The 23,358-nt window shown below is 43.7% G+C and overlaps 1 protein-coding gene across 7 annotated transcripts in view; it reads right to left on the bottom strand.

The window, feature by feature from the left end:
• PALM2AKAP2 (PALM2 and AKAP2 fusion) overlaps nucleotides 1-23,358 on the bottom strand; it is a 593,877-nt gene that overhangs the window by 364,725 nt on the left and 205,794 nt on the right. The window lies entirely within an intron of this gene.

The raw sequence follows: 23,358 nt of genomic DNA, 5'->3' as shown, positions 1-23,358 counted from the left end.
GAACCAGTACGAAAGGAAATAAATGCTAAAAGCAAACAAAATGTCTATTAACATTTAGGAGAGACCTGCTAGAATTCTCATTTTTTTTTTTTTTTTACAGATTGAGTTATAGTGAGAGAGTGAGAGAGAGAGAGAGAGAGAGAGAAGGTTCTTCCTTCCGTTGGTTCACCCCCCAAATGGCAGCTACAGCTGGTGCTGCACCGATCTGAAGCCAGGAACCAAGTACTTCCTCCTGATCTCCCATGCTGGTGCAGGGGCCCAAGCACTTGGGCCATCCTCCACTGCCCTCCTGGGCCACAGCAGAGAACTGGACTGGAAGAGGAGCAACTGGGACTAGAACCCGGCACACATATGGGATGCTGGCACAGCAGGTGGAGGATTAACCAAGTGAGCCACGGTGCCAACCCTGAATTCTCAACATTCTTAAGTAAATTTTCCTATGTCAAATGAACTACACACTGGAAAGAAAGAAAAAAAACACACACACACACACACAATGTGCCTCATTAGATCCTCACGACTCTAAATGCAGAACTTAAGGCGGCATTTTAGGAGACATGCACATCAACTCTCCCCACATCACCTGTTCCTGGGCACATTCTTTGAATTCACCTAAATCAGCCTTCTGATTTTCACAGAGGTTTCACCTGTCACTTGATGAGCAATTACTGCTCTGACTGAAGCGAGAAGCTCTCCTGTAAACAGTGGTGCTGATTGATTGTCTTCTCCTCTTTCTCATAACGGACGTAGGTGGAGCTGTTGGTGTCATAAATCCCAGCCAGCGCCAGATTCGACATCCACACGCACTCTGAGTTTCCACTTTCTACCCAAGAGCCATCCCTTTTGTCGAATGCTTGATTTGCTCCTGATTCCCAGCCCAAGCTCTGGCAGGATAAGCTATGTGAGGGTGCAGGTGTGCTCACCAGTGAACCAAGCAGTCACTACTTCCACGGAGTGTCTGTGCACCTGGTGAAAGTAGAGAACGTGAAGATGAGGAGGACAGGCTGGAGGGGCTAATGTCACAGAGGTGGGATTGAAACTGAGACTCCCCATACCTGTGCTCATTTTAAAAATTTATCCACCTACCTATCTATCTAGGAAACAGAGGCCAAGAAACAGCGTCAGGGAAGAGAGAAAGAGAGCTCCCATCTACTGGTTCACGCCTCCAGATGCTCACAACAACCAGTGCAGGTCTGGCCAGGCCAAAGCCAGGAGTTTGGAACTGAATCTAGGATTCCCATGTGGGTGGCAAAGACCCAATTACTTGAACCCTCACTGCTGCCTCCCAGGGTCTCCTTTGACAGGAAGCTGAAATTAGGAGCCAGGGGTGGGTATTACCAAGTACTCCAACGTGGGATGCAGGCATCCTAACCAGCAGCTTGACTGCAAGGCCACATGCCTGCCGCCAGAACCCATGTTCTTAGCCATTAAGCCCCAGGCCTGGCCAGTGACATGGAGTTGCAGCAGGTGCCAGCAGCAAATGAGTGGACAAGAAATGGTCCTTCCCCTCTCTGAAAAACAAAGGCTGGAGCACAACAATGTGATTGTACAGGATGTCGCCAAACTGCACACTCACGAGTGGTTAAAGTGATCCATTCTGTGATGTCTATTTAACCCCAATGAATTCTTTTAAGTGATGAAAGGGGAGACAGGGAGAGGAAAAGGGCCCGGGCATGGTGTGGAAATGATCCATGAGAAATCTGTGACTTCGGTCCTGGAGAATCAGGACTGGGGACACAAAGCTGAGTGTCATCTACTTCACAGTTGTAGCTGAAGAAATGAGAAGAGCCAGGATGAGGAAATAGAGCAAGAAAGGGGCCAGTGTTGTGGTGTAGCAGGAGAAGCTGCTGCCTGCAGTACCAGCATCCAATATAGGCACTGGGATCGAGTCCCGGCTGCTCCACTTCTGATCCAGCTCCCTGTTAATGCGCCTGGTAAAGCAGCAGAGGATGGGCCAAATGCTTGGACCCCTGAACCCACATGGGAGACCTGGAAGAAGCTCCTGCTCCAGGGTTCAGCCTGGCCCAGCCCTGAATGGAAGACCTCTCTCTTTCTCTCCCTCTTTTCCTGTGCAACTCTGCCTTTCAAATAATTCAAATCCATCTTTAAAAAAAAGAAAAAGAAAAGAAAAGGAGAAAACTCAGCAAAGGAGACTTCCTGGATGTAGAAAGATAAAGGAGATGTGTACACCAAAAGCCACACCAGGAGGTAACACAGGTGCAACCAACAGGGTTGCACGCCTCTGAGAGGCCAAGGAAGATGCAGATTAAGCAGCCATTGGCTTTGGCAGTCACAAAGCCATGGGTGAGGTTGGAGAAAGTGTGTGTCCAGAGGGTGAGCCTGGGAGTTCTGATGAAAACTGAAGAAGACACATTCAGGAGCACAAACAACTTTCCAGTCTTTGGATGTTCAACATGAAGGTGGGCGGGAATAGGAAGGTAGTTTATAGGGAGCAGGGTCTGGGTGCAGGGATTCTAGGTCAGGCAAGATGTATAGCTGTCTGGGGGCTAAGGGGTTTAGACAGCAGGGAAGTGAGGTCCAACACATGAAGGAAAAGATAATATTAGGCAAAGTCTGTGATTAGACCAGAGGGCATCCAGATTAACATCAATGACCCACTTGGCCTTGGAGAGAAGGAAGAATGAACCAAGGCAGAAGGACAGAGGGGTAAATCCAAGACGTGATTTTGAGTTGAAGTCCCTGGGCAGAGAGAAGATGAGTGAGTTTGTGTCAGAAGGCTGATTTCTCCCACCACAGGAAGGGTCATTGGTAATGACTGGCTGGTGTGTGTGTATCTTCAGAAAAATAGAAATGGTTTACAAAGGATTTGGGAAATGGGAAAAGCTACAATAGGGCTGCTAACAAGAAGTCTATGTCAGACTCTCCTGAATACCTGTACAAAATTAAATTTTCTGCAAGGTAAGGTGAAGGTTAGGGAAGGGTTTAGAATCACTGTGCTAATTTAATTTACTAGAAATAGACCAGGGCATGACCAACTGTGTGTAGTTCTTCAGTGGTTTTTAAATGCCTAAGACCCATAATGGTTGTGTTTACTTAGTGTTGAGGATTGTCAAAGCAGATAGAGCAACAAGTCAAAGGAACGAGGAAATTCATAACACTAGATACTAGGTGTCTGCTCACTTAGGAGCCATAGTAGATCCATACACTTTTTGGGCATACCGACTTGGGAGCTCCTTCCCATTTCTGGGGGACACCATATGATGAGCCATAGGAAGAGGCAGTCACATCCCATCATAGAAGCTAGGAAGTGCCAGTCCTCTGCTTCCCAGATGCCCTAGGAGCTTGGACATGGCATGCAATCCAGGCTCAGATACACACACCTGTTGAGAATTTAGAAGACACAGCGTTTAGAGACTCATTTCAGGCAGTAGCTCACCTTTGATCTTGCTCCTGGCCCAAGCCTTCTTCTTTAGACATCTCATCTGTTCTGTGCACTACCTAACACAATTTCAGTTCATTCTTTTTCTGCTTCTATCAGTTAGAAACTTTCTGGGGGCCAGGGTTGCAGCACAGTGGGTTACGCTGTGGCTTGTGACTCTGGCACTCCATAGTAGAAGGTAGGGTGAGTTCTGGCTCCTCCTGCCTCTGATCTAGCTTCTTGATAATGCACCTGAGAGGCAACAGATGATGGCCTAGGCACTTGGGTCCCTGTTGCCTACGGGGGAGAGCCAGATGGAAAGTTCCTATCTCCTGGCTTTAGCCTGGCCCAGCCCTGGTTGTAGTGGCCATTGGGGAATGAACTAGCAGATAGAAGATCTTTTAAGTTCTGCTGTCAGATAAATCTTTTTTTATAAAGAACCTGTTTCTGTTGTTTATGACTAAGAATCCTCTTTGAGGCAGAGAGGTAGGTGAAATGAGTGGCTGACACTTGGTCCATGAGCTGAGAGAAAACCTGTTCTCTTCTAGCACTTCTGCCTTCAAATCTCTAAATGTCAGAATTTTAAAATCATTGAACCCGCTACAAACACAGACATTTACAACCCAAATTAGGCCATTTCTTTAATAAATTTTTATTGTGTAGCTGTTCTATAGGAGACATTTGGCTATGGCCTGGAATTATGCAGACTCCATCATCAAGTGCCACAATTTTATTGGAGGCTATTTGTCCTCCAAACATTTAAAATCTGGAGCATTACATTACAACGGTGCATAATGTCTATAACAAATTACTAGTTCTTGCTGGGACATTAAATTGTGTTGCATCAGCACCATCCAGATGGTTTAATGGTTTTTCTGGTGGATGCTACATTGCAAAGCATTATATGGAGAGACTTCAGAATGAAAGATATGCAAAATAGATGTTTCATTAATGAAAATTTCAGGATCTGTTAGGACACGAGTCCCCTGGGAATCACAAATGATTATAGCTTACTCCCTTGTGGGGAAAACGGAGACTCCATAAACCATAAGGAAAATGACTTGTCAGGGCCCACATATGATTCAAAGTTGAAGTCTTGTTGAGTGGTAGATAAGAACATGAGACTTCTCAAAAACCTGAAGCTTTCCTTTCACAAAATTAATTTTGGAAAGGAATGCCAGTGTCGCCCAAAATGTTTGTATTTGTATCAGCTCTATTTTGCTGGGATCTTTTGTGAATATATGGTCATTTAAAACACATGTGACTGCTGCAGTCAAAAGAACAGTGCTGGGTCCTCTAGCCTCCTGTGGTTGTCAGCTTTCTGGGAAAGTTGATGGAATTTCAAGTGTATGCTGTTTTCTCGACAGGATTTAAATGATAGATCCTTGGAGGGAGTCTCCATGGAACAACAAGACAGAGAAAGATGTTAGAAAACAGAGCACCAGTGAGGGAAATGAACTGGCCTGATGTGACTTAAGGTACATGTTGACTAAGATCTCTAAGTAGCCGGAAATGAGCAATGGAAATCTAGTTAGACATGGATATTAGTATTTCGCTGTGATGGGTTTCTTTTCTCTTGGTTAGCTCTGACAATATGGGTCAATTGGTGAGTTGCTGGGTTGTATAAACAGAGTGTACAGGAATTAGAGCTGGATGGTTGGAAATCATGCTACATTTACCTTGCTGTGATACCTTGGACAAATGACATATCAGATCAGAACTGTAGTTTCCTTAGTCATAAGATGGATATAAAAACATGATATCTCACTAGGTTTTTGTATCAGATGAGTTTGTGGATAACACTATGTTATTCAGATATTGATTTGGACTAGTTTTATTAGAAATGAAAGTTTTGCAGTGTGGATAGGAAGTGGGGTTGAATGTGACGGAATAGATAGGCGCTCTGAAGGCAAGCTGGAATCTCAGCCTCCTCATTGGGCTACTGTGAGAAATAGGATAACACATACAAAGTGCTTGTGATTGGCTGTGGAAGGTGCTCCAGAAAGGGCAGGTACCAATCATTACTTCATTAAAAATCTCATAGACAAAAGCAAGTGACTGGTTTGATTTTATCTATTTTATGTAGGAATTAAAAAATTATTTACAAGGCACAGAAAGAAAGGGCTCCCACCCTCTGGTTCACTCCCCAAATATTTACTCAATCCAGATCCCCAATGTGGGTGGCTAGAACTCAATCACTGGGCCATCACTGCTGTCTCCCAGGGTCTGCATTGGCAGGAAGCTGGAGTCAGGGGCCAGAGCCTGGAATCAAACCCAGGTCCTCTGATATGGGATCACATCTATTTGTTTTAACTTTTATTTAGTGAACATAAATTTCCAAAGTACAGCTTATGGATTACAATGGCTTTTTCCCCCCGATAACTTCCCTCCCACCCACAACCCTCCCATCTCTAGCTCCCTCTCCCCTTCCATTCACATCAAGATTCATTTTCAATTCTCTTTATATACAGAAGATCAGTTTAGCATATATTAAGTAAAGATTTCAACGGTTTGCACCCACATAGAAACACAAAGTGTAAAAAACTGTTTGAGTACTAGTTATAGCATTAAATCACAATGTACAGCACATTAAGGACAGAGATCCTACATGAGGAGTAAGTGTACAGTGACTCCTGTTGTTGACTTAACAAATTGACACTCTTGTTTATGGCATCAGTAATCACCCTAGGCTCTTGTCATGAGTTGTCAAGGCCATGAAGGCCTTTTGAGTTTGGCGACTCTGATCATATTTAGACAAGGTCATAGTCAAAGTGGAAGTTCTCGCCTCCCTTCAGAGAAAGGTACCTCCTTCTTTGATGGCCTGTTCTTTGCACTGGAATCTCACTCACAGAGACCTTTCATTTAGGTCATTTTTTTTTTTTGCCAGAGTGTCTTGGCTTTCCATGCCTAAAATACTCTCATGGGCTTTTCAGCCAGATCCGAATGCCTTAAGGGCTGATTCTGAGGCCAGAATGCTGTTTAGGACATCTGCCTTCTATGAGCTTGCTGTGTATCCACTTCCCATGTTGAATCATTCTCTCCCTTTCTTATTCTATCAGTATTTGCAGACACTATTCTTGTTTATGTGAAGGGATCACATCTTAACAGCCAGATCAAACCCTTATCCTACAGGCTCACTCTTTCTTTCTTCCTTTCTATCTTAAGAAAAGTGGTGAGCTATCAGTATTTTTAAAGGCCCTCACATGAATCGTTACTTCTCTTTTCAAAGGGAGGTTTCTGCTCTGTGTTATTTATTGTTTAGAAACTTCTTTACTGGAATCTTAATGATTCATGGATACCTACAGTCTTTTCTTTTGGAGTGGGTCAATTTCAAAACTATAAATCAGCAGGAATTGGGGAAGGATTCTTAGGATAAAGTCCTAGGAGAATATGGAAACAAGAGCTTGAGTTTTGAGTCTCCAGGAGGAGAGCTCCATGCTTACATATTACAGGTGCTCTGTAGTACAGTCAGTCCTAGGATTGGGTGGGCATTTGCTACATACTGGAAAAGTCTTTGGGAAGGCCAGGTTCTGGCCCAGCCTGGTTGTCTGATGCCCACAGACACACGTCAGAGAGCTTAGGGGCCTGTCTAGTTGACCTTAGCACAATGATCACGATGTGCCCTGTCAGCATGGAATCTCTTTTTGTAGTATTGGCCATTGACACTTTCATTGTTAACCGTGATTTGATAATGCCATGTACGCTCTGCGAGTCAGCACTGCTGACAAGGGAGAGATTTCCTGCAGGGTTGGCAGTGGAGGGATGGTGGCCGCCCAGCTAAATCCTGTCCATCCTGCTGCCTGGGGAATGAATCATGAGATTCAGAAAGGCTGGCTTCAGCTCCTGCCACCTATGGATGCTGTGCCCTCCTGATGCCCTCAGGGATGATGGAGATCTCAGCCCTGCATGTCCCACCTCCCCTCCCCTCTATACACAGCAAAAGCGATCCAGCTCATGTCCCGCCTCCTTGAGCCAGTCTCAGAAGTTGCTCCTAACTTGTGTTGAACTCTTCCATTTGGGGCCTCCTGGACAAGATGGCCTTTCCCCAAAGCATCTCAAGGCAGAGTGGAAAGAACATAGGACAACATCTCAATCCTAGGTCCTAATCCTGACTTGGCCACTTATTGTGTGACCTCATATGAGTCACATACTGCTCTGTGCTGAAATTTCTATTTCTAAAGAGGGAATTGGTGTCCTATTTGTAAACAAGAAACAGGGGACCCAAGCAAGACTCCTGAGAATTCACAGAGCTCATAAAGAAGAAAGTGCTTTGAGAACTCTAAGTGTGAAGAACTATGATGAAAGAAAAAAAAAAACTTTAGAGTTAGGGACTGAGGGATACGCTGACTAGTCAGTGGGGAAATACTTGTAGGAGTGAAAGACATTCTATACCAGCCACAGGCTCAGCCCAGAAAAGATTGTCCTAGTACATACTATATAAGGTGCTTCTGTATCAGTACACACTACACAAGAGGGCTCTGTACTCATACACACTATACAAAGACTGCACTAATACCTACCATACACGATGCTTCCAAATTTCAGATGAGTTTCCAAGAGAATCAAACCAACGCCACCTTCGGCTCTCTTGGACTCCTCGATATGCCTCAGTCATTCAGAGGATTTCTGCTGCAGACAAACAGCCCCACCTTCTGAACTACATATTTAATAAAATAAATGCAGGAAAGGGTGTAGCAGCCTCAAGATGAGACAGAAGAAACCCAAATCAGCTGGAGAGAGAGACACAGAAAAACTTGGATCTTCTGTGTTGATTGTGTGCGTGCCAAACCGAATTTGAATGCTATTTGGTCTGTGTTTACTTTAATGTGTTCTCCTTTCTGCATTCATTCAGAGCTAAATTTATCCCACTAGAGGGAAAGGCATACTTGGGGAGGTGGTGCTGGAAAAAGCATAGACACAAAGGCAGCTGGCTGACTGGGAGCCAGAGCATGGAGGAGGTCCTGGAAGAAGGCTGGCACAGGGAAGGGAGCTCCTCCAGAGGCTCTGGGCCTGGGTCCTGGGCTGGCTCGTCCCAGAAAGGTGTTGTCGCCATAGCACCTATGCCTGTCCCCTCTGAGAAGAGAGTGGGCATGAGCAAGACTTCTTCACGTGTACAGAGAGGGCAGTCCCCTAGTTCCCATGAGCTCCCCAATCTGTCCCAACCTTTCAGGCAATGGATGCTTGGACAGTTCTCCAGGCCTCCCCAGTGAAAATAGCATCAGTCCCCAGGGAGAGAGGAAGAGGGGAAGCTGGCAGGCCTACTTCTGGGGCAAAGTTGAGCTTGCTCTCTGTTGGGGTACCACAGTGGCTGTTAGGGGGAATTTATTTTGGGAGGAAGGTGAAGAAGAGGGAGGTTGTTGTATTCTACTAGTTGGGGGGTTGGTTGAGTTCTTGGTACCCCAACTCCTTAAGATTGTGATGATGCTGCTGTTAGGACACAGAGAATTCATCCCTTTCGCTGCATGGATCTTCCCCTTGTTGGAATGAGCGGGAGAGAAGTCTCTAAGGCTCAAGGATGCTGCTTCTTTGTTTTAGGCTCAGCTAAGTCACCACAGCATCCTGTCAGAGATTTTACCCTGTATTTGGCCTCCAGCACCCTCTACTCCTCCCTAGAGAACTTGACACCTTCTTCATCTGTTTGTCCCACTCCAAATTTGGTGCTTTCTCATACCATGAGCTATGCCTGGAATGCAGTCTCCCCCTCCCTCTTCTAACTTTCCAAGTCTCCTCTTGTTAACTTCACAGAGTTCCAGAAATCCCACCCCCTCAGGGTATGCCTGTCAGTCCCTTCGAGAAGGAAAAGTGGTTATCCCTCTCAATTCCTAACATAGCCTGAGACTTGAAAGTTGATGGCTCGATTTGTCAGATTCTTTGGTGCCCCCCAGGCCACCATGATGATTGTTTGCACAAAATGAAGCTACTTAAGCTGGGATGAAGTGTGCTGAATAAAGCTGAGCATGCATGCCAGTTCTACCTCTTAATGACCTTGAGAAATTTACTTGATGTCTAAGAGTTTAAGTAACTCTCCCCATAAAATGGGAAAGATAATAGTATCTATTTCACGGGATTGTTGTGACAATCAAATGAAATAGTATATCCAATGCTTCTGGCATATAGCAGGTGCTTAGTGCATTCTGTCATAATTATGAGCATCACCTTATTTATTGATTGGTGTCTGTATCACTCTGGATGTATTTCTACATAGGTGCGCCTGTGTTCCAGTCAAAGCTCCTGAGTGGCTTGCACAGCCAGGACCACGTATGCCCAGGTCTACCCAGTGTAGCCCTTCAGCCTAGACCGGCATTTGCTCACAGATGCTCCTGACTTGCAAACATGGTTGCTGCTTCTTACTGGTAGAGTTCATAATCCAAGGTCTTTTGATGCTGTACAAACCTTTCTGTAACATTTAGGGTATGCTAAATGCCGCATTTATCATGAGAGATTGAAGGAGACAAAAGTGTAAAATGTTCTACTGGGTGATTTTTGCTACTGTCCAGGCACTGATCCTAAGCTTTAGGGGAGGGTCGTCACAGAATCCTTTGGAGAATCTGGTAAGACCATGGACTCTTTCTCAGAGGCATGCACACCCCACACAGCATTCTGTGTACAATTTCTGGGCTTTCAGAAACTAAGAGAGACAAGAGAGGGGGATCTCTCTCTAAGAGCTGGAAGGTCACCTTGGTTATGAATGCAAGAGCCCTGGAAGTGTTTCTCAGGCCTGTAGCCCCCAGACTTAGCCAACCAATGGCTGCCTGATCTGCCTGGTCTCTGTAATCTCAGAGCTGCCTTGCTTTGGATCCTATCCAGGGCTGCTGGCAGAGGAAAGGCATAAGAACCTGAATCTCCTCCCTGGGCTGGGGCTCCCTACACCATCTTTCTCCCAACTAAAGCTCATTTGGACTTGGTGGCCACCAGCTAGGGGCACCTCCACTCATTGTTCCCAGGTACCTGCCTTGAGTCTGCATAGAGTAGATACCTTTTCATCCACTCTTGCCTCCCATAATAGCTTGAGACTGCTTTCTACACCAGGTGGAAACAAAAGAAAAATAAAAACAGTTATCAGGACCCCACATTTCAAACTCATTTAACTAATTCCCAGCATGGTATTGAAACAACAGTAAAATAGTTTGTTCAGAGCAGCCTCCAACAGAGTTAGGTCCTGTCCCATCAGCAACCATTATGAATACCCTCCAATATTCAAAATCCACTTTCCAGAGGCCTTCCTGGCTTCCTCTCTCAACCACTGTTGGGTGAAGTCATGTTACTTCCAGTGTGGAACTTCCAGGCAAAATCCACACTTGATCCAAAACCATTGGATTCTCTAGCTTCCAAGGAAAACAGTCTGTTGCTGAATTAAAGACACTGTTAGGCTGGCTCAAGCCAAAACAAATGGAGCGGCTTTTCATTGCTAAGGGGCAGCAGCCTTTCCAAGGTGGTGACCTAATGAGGTGAGTGCCAAATGGGTGTCACATTGCAAACCTCAGCATCTATGCACTGTGGAGCAGCCTCGAGATTTTACACTTGCCTTCTGCGCAAATAAAATCCTAAATTTGACAATCCCATTATTTTAAAATATGTAAAATGGAATACAGCACCAGCCTGCAGAGAAGACATTTATTTGATGAGAATATGACTATCCGTGGGGAAGAAATGGGTCAAGAGACACTTTCGCCACTTTAATCAGAGTACAAACTAGTGTTTTTGTGAGTTATCATAAGGCAGGAAACAAACCAACTCAAGTGAAAACCTGGAAGTTTCAAATTTCTTTCAAAAGTCAATGAAGGTTTAAACTGAGGCTCGGGTAGACTAGTTTGAACTTAAGTGTATTTTTTTGTATTTAATAAGCCCTTACATGGTGCTTCCGTGCCCTTGAATCCATTCAAAGTACTTTATAAATATTAACCAATGAAATCTTCCTAACAGTCCCCTGAGGGTAGCACTATTGCTGTTGCTACTTTACAGGAGAGGAAACTGAGGCGCAGAGAGCTTCCGGTCACACAGTGGCAGATTTAATCATCTTAAGCAATAGACTTGTCATTTGGAAGTAGAAGCTTGTGTGGGACTACTGATAGCTTGGGAACAGGTAGCTATATCGTAAAATGCTAAACATGCATTTGAAAGAAGCAAAAGAGATTCCTTTCCTTTTGAAATACTTGGCACATCCTTCTCTCTCAGGGACAGGCTTCCAATAACAACCATAAAGAGGACAGTCAAGGGAGCTGACTTCTCCCGTCATTCTTTTCTTCCTTTTCCTTCTTTATTTATCCTTCTTCTTGCCCTTCCTTTTTCTCGCCTCCCCTTTGTCCCTCCCTCCTTCCCTTCATCCAACCTGGCAGGTGTATAAGGCCCATGCATTGAACCAGTCAGGTTCTCTTGTGCTGGGGAATCAGCTGCCTCATTTGCCTCATGCAAAAGTATATGTTGCCTTTTGTTTTTCTGGTGTTGGGCATAAACGATGCCCATATTCTAAAAAGAAAAACAGTGTTGTGTCTAGGTCTTTTGGAATCTAAAGTCTGAAATAAAAACCGAAGGGTCAGGTTTGCCATGTAAGAGGCAGAGATTTTGTAATCAGCTATGTAAATAACTATTTCCATGTTATTGACATGCAGCAGAAGGATGATGGAGTTGACAAGAAATCCACACAGAAACCAGTGTCATGTCTTTGCCTTACAGGCAACTTCATGAAGCTGTGAATTCCATTTGTACACCCAGGTAGTGAGGGCCTCTGCTCAGAGGGGATGGAAGGCTGCTCTGGGAAAGTCACAGAGAGCTTGCAGAAGATGCAGCTCTTTCCCCCAACCATGAAAACCTCAGGCCCCCTTAGCAGACTCTCATGTTATCTTGTGGCCCTTCCTTCCCCAGTTTGGTTGTAGACCTCTGTGTTACTACACCCGGACCAAAGCGAGAGCTAGGGGCTTCGGCATTTAATGGTGTTTAGAGAACACTCAAATTATCTGTACCCCAAACAGAGGTGGCATTACTATTCCCATCGGACAGGACATTGACTTGGCAGTTTTGACACACACACACAAATGGTCCTTTCATGAGCCAAACGATGACCCTCAGCTTCACACTCTGGGGAGCTAAGTGCTGAGTGTGTAGCATTTCCTTGAATGCTTTCTGAGCACACTCCTGGGATGGCAACTATGTGCACTTCCCAACTCTTATCAGAGAAGTCAGACTGAGCCTGCCTGCCTCTCCTCTCAGGGCTTGACCATTTTGTGACAGGCTGGGGAAGCTTCTGGACGGAATGTGGCAGTCAGAGTGGGTCACGCTTGGTGTCACTAGAAACCACAATGCATGGTCCCAAATGGTCACCGTGTTATCACCAAGCCCCTGGTCAGGTTGTACGTTGTGTCTTTGGGGCCTGGGAGGTTTCCTCTCACACTGGATTATCCCTAACCACATAGTTCGTCTGTGGCCAGCAGCCTAGACATCATCCAAAGCTTGTTTAAAATGCAGATTCTTGGCCCACCCTAGGGCTACTGAATCAGAATCTACATTCTGATAACCTTCCCTGCCACCCCCCCGCCCCCCCACAGTGACTCCTGTGCACATTCAGTAGAGAAGGTGATCTGGGGGTTACCAGAACTCCACTGACTGCACACCAGACCTTTGCATATGGATGATTTTTAAAGCTACACCCTTGTCTGAGACCTACTCCATATCGATCATACAAGGATCTGTCCTTAAATCTCCCAGGTTATTTTTATCACACGACCAGATTTAGAACCCGAGATCTCATTGATGAGGAAGACAGTGATTATGGCGAAGGCTACAGGCAATGCTATGGCACACTGACATGTGTCAAACTCTCCTAGCACTACCCCACAGTCCTAGGAAGAGGCACAATTATTTTCTCCACTTCAGACACGAAGGATTAAGAAACGAAGGTCGCACCATGCAGATGTGGCTGAGCCGGGGTTGCAGTGTTGACCCTCTCCATGCATTAGTAAGCCTGCCCCAGATGGGTTTCATCAGAATCTCTAGTATTTTAAAATTCAGCACCGAGTGAATCCCATTCATATAAAAGTGTTAAGAGCGAGAGTCATATTTTATCCACTCCAAATGGGAGGCTTCTTTCATTTAGAACTTTGGAAATTGAGAAGAGTACTCTGGGGAGCTATAATGAGTTTGTTCAGCAGTCACTTTGGGCATCAAATATAGGATTTTTAGATATACACACAGCTGCTCATAAATTACACTTCACAAATATGAACCCAGAGTAGCCACATTCCCTCCTCGCTAATAACTGGCCAGCTCTTCTAACCACAGATGGGCCCAGCTTTAGTCCAGTTTCCACCTTGTGGTTCCACATGGTCACTGACTCAGAGTTTACTTTTTTTTCCTAGTTATTATTCATCAATCCATCCACCAAGCCACCTTCACTTCCATCCATTCATCCACTCACTCCTTCAACACCTTCCACTTCTGCACTGGCATTGGGAATGTGGAGTGAACAGGGTGCAGCCCTAAAGGAAAAGTAGAAACACTGGCAGACTTCACAGAGCAGTGTATATACTCCAGTGACTGGGATGGGTTCAAGATGCTGTAGGGCTCAGGAGGAAGAAGCCTGGTATCTGGTGAAATGGCCAAGGAAGATCCAGAGAGATGTCTCAGAAGAGATGAAGTAATAACTTAATCTCTCTCTCTTTTTTGAAGGTTTTTATTTAATGAATACAAATTTCATATGGATAGCTTTTAGAGATACAGTGTTTCTTCCCCCCATTCCCCCCCTCACTCCCATTCCACATCTCTCTCCCTCTCCCATTCTATTTTCCATTAAGATTCATTTTTAATTGACTTTATATACAAAAGACCTATACTAAGTAGAGATTTCAGCTATTCTCACCCACACAGACACACAAAGTGTAAAGTACAGTTTGAAGACAAGTTTTACCGTTGATTCTCATAGTATACCTCATTAGGGACAGAGGTCCAACATGGGGAACAAGTGCACAGTGACTCCTGTTGTTGATTTAACAACTGACACTCTTATTTATGACGTCAGTGATCACCTGGGGCTCTTGACATGAGCTGCCAAGGCAAGGGAAGCCTTTTGAGTCCACAGACTCCATTGGCTTTTAGACAGGACCATACGCAGAGTGGAAGTTCTCTCCTCCCTTCAGAGAAAAGTACATCCTTCTTTGATGGTCCCTTCTTTCCACTGGGGTCTCAATCACAGAGATCTTTAATTCAGAAACATTTTTTGCCACAATGTCTTGGCTTTCCATGCCTGAAATGCTTTCATGGGATTTTCAGTCAGATCCAAATGCCTTAGGGACTGATTCTGAGGTCAGAGTGCTGTTTAGTGCGTTTGTCATTCTCAGAGTCTGCTGTGGATCCTGCTTCCCATGTTGGAACTTTCTCTCCTTCTCCTTTGTAATTCTATCTATTATTATTACCAGGCACTTGGTCTTATTTATGTGATCATTTTGACTTATGGTCCTATCTATATGGTCAATTCCATACTTAATATGATCACTTTATCACATAAGATGGGATTAGTGCCACCCAGCTAAATGGGCTTTGGAGTCCCATGGCAAGTTTTTAGCTTCACTCTTAGGTGAATTAGGTGTGTCGATCTGCACAGCACCTCCCTCTCTTTCCCACTCTTGTTTTTAACTGGGATCTATTTTCAATTAACTTAATTTATCTATGACTAATTCTATGTTAAGTAAGGAGAACTTAATCTCAAAGGATACATAGACCCCAGGTAGGAAAAGAGTAGAAATGGGTCTGGCTTGGTGTTACTAGGAACCACAATGCATGGTCACAATTGGACACTGTGTTGACACCAAGCCCCTGGTCAGGTTGTGCGTTGTTGGATTCCCCTAACCACATAGTTAGTCTGTGGACCGCAGCCTGGACATCATCTGGAGCTTGTTTAAAAAGCAGATTCTTGGCTCACCCTAGGGCTACTGAATCAGAATCTACATTTTGGAAACACCACCCCCACCACCCCCAGTGAGCAGAAAGCAAGTGATGCAAAGGCCAGGAGGGATAAAACTCAGTGTGTGGGGGGGCACTGGAAGCCATCCTGCTTTGGAAAGGCAGATAGAGTGTCCAGGAAATGACATGGGGGAGATTAGGCAGGCTCCATGTCAAAGCCTCATTCAACACATCAGATATCCTCCTATAGCTGATGGGGGTGGGGAGAAAGATGTAAGCAGGAGAAATTTTTGGAAGCTTACTGGGGCTGCTTCATTGACAATGGGTTACTGTGGGGAGCAGCTCGGACTGGACTAAGTTACTGGAATTAAGACTTGTTCTATGCATCTGCTCTCCCACAATATGGCGCTGGGAGAGGAGAAAACAGCTTTTACACAGCTGCCTCCAGTTCAGCCAATAAACTGTAGGACTTGCTCCTGATTGGAGGAGAGCAGCGTACTCGGCGTGTGGGCAGCCGAGTTAGGATTGGCGGAGGAGGACTATAAAGGAGGAGAGAGACGGCATGCACCAGGAACATCTAAGGGGAACATCTAAGGGAACACCTGTGCAGCCCCCGAGAGAGCCGGCCGGCGGTGTGCCGCTCCCCTGCGGAAGTGGGGAATGTGGCCAGGGGGAACTGCCCTTCCACGGAGGTGGAAGGGATAGTAGCCAACCCGGGAAGAACCAGCAGCAAACCCGGGGAGGGCCGAGCAGACGAAAGAACAGCGCAGGGTCCTGTGTCGTTCCTCCACGAAGAGGGGGAGCGACATACTGGTGCTGTGACTCGGATATGAAGCCTAGGCAGGGCTTAGTGTCGTTCCTCCACGAAGAGGGGGAGCGACAGGTTACCATATGTGAAGACTGTAGACAGAGACACTATTTTAATGGTATAATCAAGACATGATAAGACCTTGAATTGAACATCATAATGATAACAAACAGGCTGAACAGTGGCCTCCAAAAGATAAGCCCAAGTCCTAAAGCCAGTACCCGTGGCTGATGTCTTCACAAGAGGAGAGATTTAAGACATACAGACCCAGAGGTAAAGGCCACAGGGAGACAAAGGCAGGGACTGGAGAGATGCTTCCATAAGCCAAGGAATGCCAAGGATTCCAGCAGCTAACAGAGGTGGGAGACGGGCACAGAACAGATTCACCCTCAGAGATGCCAGAATCTGCTGATGCCTTGCTTTCAGACCTGTAACTTCTGGGATAAAAACTGCTATTTTCAGTCATTTGCTCCGTGGTAATTTATATGGCAGCCCTAGGAATCTAATACAGCCACCAACAGAGTCCTTGCTTAATGTCAGCTCCCCTGTGAGTGATTCACAGGGTTATTTCATTTAGGACTCCCAGTGAGTCATAACATAGGTACAAGCATTATCAGTCACATTTTTCAGATGAGGAAACTGAGACCCAGGGAGCAATTAACCTAAGTCTCAAAACAAGTAGGTGACAGAGTGGAGGTTTACACACTGGAAATCTGGGAGTTGAGCCTGTGGTCTCAGCTCCATGGTTTACCTTTGGATAAAGAAGAAAAAGGCAGATCTGAGTGGAGAGGGGGCGGGGGCGTGGGGGGGGGGGGGTGATAGGACCTGGCAATAAATGGGGCACCTGGAGGTTGGGCAGGAGGAGTTGAACCTTCTGAATCTCAGGCTTTGTGGTGCTTTTTCCTCTGGGTTTCACACCTCTGTATTTCATGCCACATGGACCTCCTGGAGGTCCAGCTCTCTGCACCTGTTCTTCCTGGAGTCCTCCAGTGCTCTCTGCACATAAGTCCTTGAAGTGGCCCTGCCCTTGTTGACTCCCTGGACACTGGTAAAACTGTACTCTTTTCTCTGTTGGCTTCTCTGTCTGCTTAGGCAAGTGCCTGGCTCTAAGCCTGTGGCCAGTTCTAGTTGCATTCTTTCTCCCTGGTACTCAAATCCTCCTGACTCTCAAACCTTAATGTTTACTCTGATTTCAGCCCTCAGCATCCCTGGCCTTTTCTAGTCCCTGTCCCCATTCCTCAGTATGATTAGCATGAGTAGCAGCCAAGTGAAAAGCTGGTAGAAAAATGTGTCTTCTTCTAAGGCAAAAAGTTGTTCTCTAATTTCCCTTTTGGAAATCCACCATGCTCTCAGCTCAAAGCAAGTAACCAAAAACAATAATTTGATTTTTATAATAATTTATAATAATGTAGGGCTTTTACTGGCTATAGTGGATGAGTGCCTTTGGCCTGGATTCCAGTGATGATGCTGAGAGTCTGCTCTATCACAGCCACACAGATGCGTGCACAACTATGCCAAGACCACTCCATGGGTCTGGCACATCAGAACTGCTATGGAGCACAACCAATCAGTTCATTGAACAGTGACTGTTAGCGTGATCCCATACATCTAGCATTTAAAATGATTTTAAAAAATACTCTGCATGAATTTCATTACAAATCTCTAGACTATTAAGCAGGATATCAAATTTTTTAATATAAAAAAAAACTTTTTGGTGCTCAGTTAGTTGTCACCTATCAAGGAGAACAAGTGGTATTTGTCCCTTTGGGATTGGCTTATTTCACTCAACATAATGTTTTCCAAATTCCTAACAGGGATCACTTTTCAGTTAAAATTTGAATCAAAAAGGGAGAGAATGATCCAACATGGGAAGTGAGATACACAGCAGACCCATAGAATGGCAAATGTCCTAACAGCACTCTGGCCTCAGAATCAGCCCTTAAGGCATGCGGATCCGGCTGAAATGCCCATCAGAGTATTTCAGGCATGGAAAGCCAAGACACTCTGGGGGAAAAAAAAAACCTAAATGAAAGATCTCCGTGAGTGAGATCCCAGTGGAAAGAACGGGTCATCAAAGAAGGAGGTACCTTTCTCTGAAGGGAGGAGAGAACTTCCACTTTGACCATGGCCTTGTCTAAAAATGATCAGTCAGTGAACTCAGGGGGCTTCCATAGCCTTGGCAACTCATGACAAGAGCCTAGGGTAATTACTGATGCCATAAACAAGAGTGTCAATTTGTTAAGTCAACAACAGGAGTCACTGTGCACTTACTCCTCATGTAGGATCTCTGTCCTTAATGTGCTGTACATTGAGATTTAATGCTATAACTAGTACTCAAACAGTATTTTTCACTTTATGTTTCTGTGTGGGAGCAAACTGTTGAAATCTTTACTTAATGTATGCTAAACTGATCTTCTGCATATAAAGAGAATCGAAAATGAATCTTGATGTGAATGGAAGGGGAGAGGGAGTGGATAAGGGGAGGGTTGCAGGTTGGAGGGACGTTATGGGAGGGAAGCCATTGTAATCAATATTCTGTACTTTGGAAATTTATATTCATTAAATAAAAGTTAAAAAAAAGAAAATTAAAAAAAATCCATAAGCTGTACTTTGGAAATTTATGTTCATTAAATAAAATAAAATATAAAAAAAAGAAAAAAAAACTTAAACCTATAACCAGTTGCCATTGTCCTTCCCTGGTAAAAGCTCCTTGCCAAAAGAGATGGAATTACATAAAGGGAAAATGGGAGATTCAGAGGCTCAAAAACCTCCCAGAGGCCTGAAATATTTTAGAAACTTTTCATGTAATACATAGGTTTACATGCCAGAATAGCATTTTTTCATTATAGATATCACTTGGAAAATTCCACAAAATGATCGATACTGTCATCATTCCTGACATATTTACCTACTTGAAAACATTCAGGTTGTTTTTAGAAAAACAACAAAAATTATTTGGGAAGAAATTTGCCACACAACTCTATTGATTTGTCAGCATCTTAAAAAATGCTGTAAGATTAGGCTTTCCTTTCACTTCAATACTATCTTATACTTAGCCTATTTTACATCAAATAGATCCAAGTCATAAAATATTTATTAGAATTGTTCCCAGGTATTCATCTTAAGTTCATTTTACTTAATGCTGAGCTTTATTCCTTGTGGTCTAGATAAAGAACATAATACGAAATGATTAACTGAACATAGCCCCTGGAGGCGTCTTAAATGAATATAAACCACAGTCTTCATTCAAATGACAGCCAATACAAAAGGCGATGGGTGGAACTCATTCACACTCCTCCAATGCATGTGTCAAGATAATGTGCCCCATCCCAAAACACAGGGCTCGAGAGATAATTTATGTTTTACTTCAAGCAAAAAATGGAAATTTTGAAAAATGAGAAAAATGTGACAGTGTAACAACTCCCAGGTGAGTTACAGGGAAAGAAAATTAAGTGCATTTGCATTAGAAGCATCAAAAGGAGGGAGGCCTCTTGGTTAGTTCACGGAACAGAACCTAATGAGCACCTGGGCCAGTGGGCCCAGTGCTATCCTTTGGGTTTCTACCGATGAGACCTTCAGGAGCTCACAGGTCATCTGCTTAATGCTCCCGTATTGGACTTTGGAGACGAAGGAAACTGAAGAAGTCCACAGGACAAAGTCCCTCAAGTCGGAGCTCAATTCAATCCTGGTACCTACTTACTACCATTCTGGTAGGGGACAAACCCTACCCTACTTATACGATAGGGATGATACCAATCTGTAGGGTTACAAAACATGCGGAACACATTGGAAGTACTTTGTACACACTGTCAGTTTCTAAAGAGGAAAGAGCAGAACAATAAATATTAAACCTTTCTTCTGTCTCAATCTCTGTTTTCCTCTTTCCTCTTTGCTCCTTCCTTGCGACCACTGTCTCACCACAGGCATGATTCTGGTGAGCAAGTCTCCTTAGCCTGAATTTCACAAAGACATGAGTAAGTTATTTTCCCTGGGTGTAATTGCAAAGTACTGAGGCTTAGAGCAAAAACGACTGAGCACAAAAAGCTACAGCATGCGTGACTCCTTTCCATGACATTCTGGAAAAGGCAAAGCCATAGGAACAGAAATAAGGTCAGTCATTGTTAGAGGCTAAAGGCATAGAGAGGCGACTGACAACAAAAGGCCCAGGAGAATGCTTTGTGGTGCTGGAAATGTTCTCTATCTTGATTTTAGAGGCGATCACACACCTGGATTCATCTGTCAGAACTCGTGGATGAATTTTACTGTAAGTAAATTATACCTCAGTAAATCATACTTAAAGAATACTGTGATTTGGGACCTTCCACGTTTCCTTTAGGAAAAATCTGTGATCAGTACAGGAAACTAGCAGTGATCCTGGGAATATGCTTATGTGTGTAACTAACTGTAATAAAAGGTAGACATGACAATCCGTCTCCTAAGAGAGGTGCAAGGTTCTCTGGGAATTCAGAGGCAAAAGAAAAACATCCATCCGGCGAAACTAAGAAATATCTGATGGAGAAGGCTGCATTGAAATCAGACATGAAGGAAGACAACTAATCACTATTTAGACTTCTTCTTTTGCTTCCCCACCAGCCATGAATAGAACACCTCTTTATAAATTTCTTGAAAAATCTGTTACAGGCTTGATCATTTTTCTAATTCCCAAAGTTCCTATAGAGTGATGTATTTACCAGAGATTCGCTGATGTATGTTATTTTAATGTGCTCCTTAAACAAATGATCACAGCTTTGAGGCTGTGTTTTGTAGTACTTAGGAAATAGATTGCTTTTTAAATTATGTTTCCATCCTATGAAATAGAGGATGTCACTGAAGGCTACAGCACACCTAAGTGTGCAAGTTTGGGAATGGGAATCCAAAAACCTGGGTTATACTACTTGCTGAACTCTTTACTTAACACAGAGTTAATCACATGTATATAAAGTCAATTGAGGATGGATCTCAGTAAGAAATATGAGTGGGAATAAGAGAGGGAGGAGGAAGTTTATAACTGTAAAGCTGTATGGTTCTGCATATATTCCTAAGGACTAACTTCTAAGGGTACAGTTTAAAAACTTGCCATGGGACCCCAAATCCCATTAAGCTGGGTGAAAAAAATGTCATCTTAAGTGTTAAAATGATCATATTAAGTGTTAAAGTGAACATATAGATAGAATCAAGTGTTAAAATGACCATATAAATAGGATCAAGTGTGGGGTAATTATAGTAGGTAGAATTAAAAAGGAGAGAATGTTCCAACATGGGAAGCAGTCCACACAGCAGACTCATAGAATGCCAATTGCTTTAAGCAACACTCTGACCTCAGAATCAGCCCTTAAGGCTTACTGGTATGACTGAAAAGCCTGTGAGAGCATTTCAGGCATGGAAATCCAAGATACTGTGGTAAAAAAATATTCTACATGAAGGATCTCCGTGAGTGAAACCCCAGCAGGAAGAAGTGGCTATCAAAGAAGGATGTACTTTTCTCTAAAGGGAGAAGAGAACTTCCACTTTGCTTATGGCCTTGTCTAAATACTGACGGAGTTTGTGGATTCAAAAGGCTTTCATAACCTAGGCAGCTCATGTCAAGAGCCTCGAATGGTCACTGACATCATACATAAGAGTGTTAATTGTTAAATGAACAACAAAAGTCACTTTGCACTAACTCCCCATGCAGGACCTCTGTCCTCAATGAGTTGTATTATGAGAGTTTACTGTGATACTTGTTCTCTGTTTTGTTTTTTGGTGTGTGTGTGCAAATTGTTGAAATCTTTACTTAGTATAGAGTTGGTCTTCTGTGTACAAAGTTAATTGAAAATGAATCTTAATGGACAAAGGGACTAGGAAGAGGAGAGGGAGGAGGATTTGGGTGGGAGTATGGGTGGGAGGGCAGTTATGGTGGGAAGAATAACCATATTCCTAAAGTTGTACAATTGAAATTTTTATTCTTTAAAAATTAATTAATTAATTTTTTTTTTTAAAAAAAGAAATGACCACCAATCATGAAGAAGAAGATCAGTAACCCAAAAGAAAGAAGGGGGCAATCACACAAACAGTTCAGGAGAGAAAACACAGTGGCTCTTACACATAAGAAAAGATATTTCATTTAAATATAATTATTGAAAAACTTACTTCTCTTCAAGAAAAAGGCCAACAGTCCAGTTTAAAAAAAAACACAGAAGGAAAGGAAAGGAATCCACAGTTAACAGAGCAGAAAATACAAGTATCCTTGAAACACAAGAAAATATGCCTAGATTCACTCATAATAAGAGAAAGGAAAATGAATTCCTACCATCTTGTAGGTATTAGGCCAGCAAAAGTTTACCAAGTGAACACCATGTTAATGAGGGTATAGAAAAATCAGCTATCACTGATATCCCTTTGGGAGAACTATTTGGCAATGTCTATTATAATGATCTTGACCCAGGTACCCCACTTCCATGAATTTTGTCTTAGAGGTCACATGAGCACCTAATTCATTTGCTGTTTATAACAGCAAATCAATATCTCTCAATAGGGTGAAATGAGTTGTTGTAGATCACACCATGGAATACTACCTCCACTGTAGGAGAAGATGAGAAAGATTTTCACACCCGAATAAGGAGCAATAATAAAAATATATTGGAAATCAAAAAGCCAACATGCATCATAGTGTCCAGTATGTTACCATTTTGGTTAAAGATAGAGAGGGGCCGGTGCTGTGGCTCTCTTGGTTAATCCTCCGCCTGTGGCACCAGAAAATACAAGTTCTGGTTGCTCCTCTTCCAGTCCAGCTCTCTGCTGTGGCCCAGGAGGGCAGTGGAAGATGGCCCGAGTGCTTGGGCCCCTGCACCCGCATGGAAGACCAGGAAGAAGCACCTGGCTCCTGGCTTTGGATTGGCACAGTGCCAGCTGTAGCGGTCATTTGGGGAGTGAACCAATGGAAGGAAGACCTTTCTCTCTGTCTCTCCCTTTCATTGTCTGTAACTCTACCTGTCCCTTTCATTGTCTGTAACTCTACCTGTCAAATAAATTAAAAAAAAAAGATAGAGAGGGAGTGGTTGGAGAATGCGTGTGTGAGTTTTTGCTTGTATACATCTGGACTCTCTGCAAAGAGATGTCAGCAACTAATTTTAGCATTTGGTTATGGGGAATATCAGAAAGGTGATGGGTGGAGCATTTTTGTGAGGATGCAATATTTTGTGCCTTTTGAATTTTGTGTCATGTGAAATATTATCAATTCAAATAAAATATTTAAATGAAAAAAATTGATAAGTCAAGAAAATAGAAAGCAATCTGGGAT

The sequence above is a fragment of the Oryctolagus cuniculus genome, chromosome 1 (genome assembly GCF_051225735.1).
Source record: "Oryctolagus cuniculus isolate XC-2025 breed Fujian yellow rabbit chromosome 1, ASM5122573v1, whole genome shotgun sequence".
Classification (NCBI taxonomy): Eukaryota; Metazoa; Chordata; class Mammalia; order Lagomorpha; family Leporidae; genus Oryctolagus; species Oryctolagus cuniculus.
The sequence above is the reverse complement of the archived record's forward strand: the minus strand, read 5'-3'. Positions and strand labels throughout refer to the sequence as shown.